This window comes from Arachis hypogaea, chromosome 17 (genome assembly GCF_003086295.3).
Source record: "Arachis hypogaea cultivar Tifrunner chromosome 17, arahy.Tifrunner.gnm2.J5K5, whole genome shotgun sequence".
Classification (NCBI taxonomy): Eukaryota; Viridiplantae; Streptophyta; class Magnoliopsida; order Fabales; family Fabaceae; genus Arachis; species Arachis hypogaea.
The window spans coordinates 47,572,545-47,573,751 of record NC_092052.1 but is presented as its reverse complement, the minus strand read 5'-3'; the positions used below and the strand labels follow the sequence as shown (position 1 = coordinate 47,573,751).

Genomic DNA, 1,207 nt, shown 5'->3' with positions numbered 1-1,207 from the left:
TTACATGGAAGAAGCATCTCCATTCCTGCCATTGGAGCAAACAACTTTGAGCTGAAACCTCAATTAGTTTCTCTGATGCAGCAGAACTGCAAGTTTCATGGACTTCCATCTGAAGATCCTTTTCAGTTCTTAACTGAATTCTTGCAGATATGTGATACTGTTAAGACTAATGGAGTAGATCCTGAAGTCTACAGGCTCATGCTTTTCCCTTTTGCTGTAAGAGACAGAGCTAGAGTGTGGTTGGACTCTCAACCCAAAGATAGCCTGAACTCTTGGGATAAGCTGGTCACGGCTTTCTTAGCCAAGTTCTTTCCTCCTCAAAAGCTGAGTAAGCTTAGAGTGGATGTTCAAACCTTCAGACAGAAGGAAGGTGAATCCCTCTATGAAGCTTGGGAGAGATACAAGGAACTGACCAAAAAGTGTCCTTCTGACATGCTTTCAGAATGGACCATCCTAGATATATTCTATGATGGTTTATCTGAGCTATCAAAGATGTCATTGGATATTTCTGCAGGTGGATCCATTCACCTAAAGAAAATGCCTGCAGAAGCTCAAGAACTTATTGACATGGTTGCTAATAACCAGTTCATGTACACTTCTGAAAGGAATCCTGTGAGCAATGGGATGCCTCAGAAGAAGGGAGTTCTTGAAATTGATACTCTGAATGCCATATTGGCTCAGAACAAAATATTGACTCAGCAAGTCAATATGATTTCTCAGAGTCTGAATGGAATGTAAGCTGCATCCAATAGTACTCAAGAGGCGCCTTCTGAAGAAGAGGCCTATGATCCTGAGAACCCTGCAATAGCAGAGGTAAATTATATAGGTGAACCTTATGGAAACACCTATAATCCATCATGGAGAAATCATCCAAATTTCTCATGGAAGGATCAACAAAAGCCTCAATAAGGCTTTAATAATGGTGGAAGAAATAGGTTTAACAATAGTAAACCTTTTCCATCATCCACTCAGCAACAGACAGAGAACTCTGAACAAAATACATCTAATTTAGCAAACTTAGTCTCTGATCTGTCCAAGGCCACTGTGAATTTCATGAATGAAACAAGGTCCTCCATTAGAAATTTGGAAGCACAAGTGGGCCAGCTGAGTAAAAGGATCACTGAAATCCCTCCTAGTACTCTCCCAAGCAATACAGAAGAAAATCCAAAAGGAGAGTGCAAGGCCATTGAATTGATCACCATGGCCA

General features: G+C 40.8%; 1 non-coding gene across 1 annotated transcript; it reads right to left on the bottom strand.

Annotated features, from left to right (window-relative positions):
• Window positions 1–330: 330 nt before the first annotated feature.
• Window positions 331–438, bottom strand: LOC112768303 (small nucleolar RNA R71). The gene has a single exon (XR_003185739.1). It is a non-coding gene; the product is annotated as a small nucleolar RNA R71 (small nucleolar RNA).
• Window positions 439–1,207: the final 769 nt, after the last annotated feature.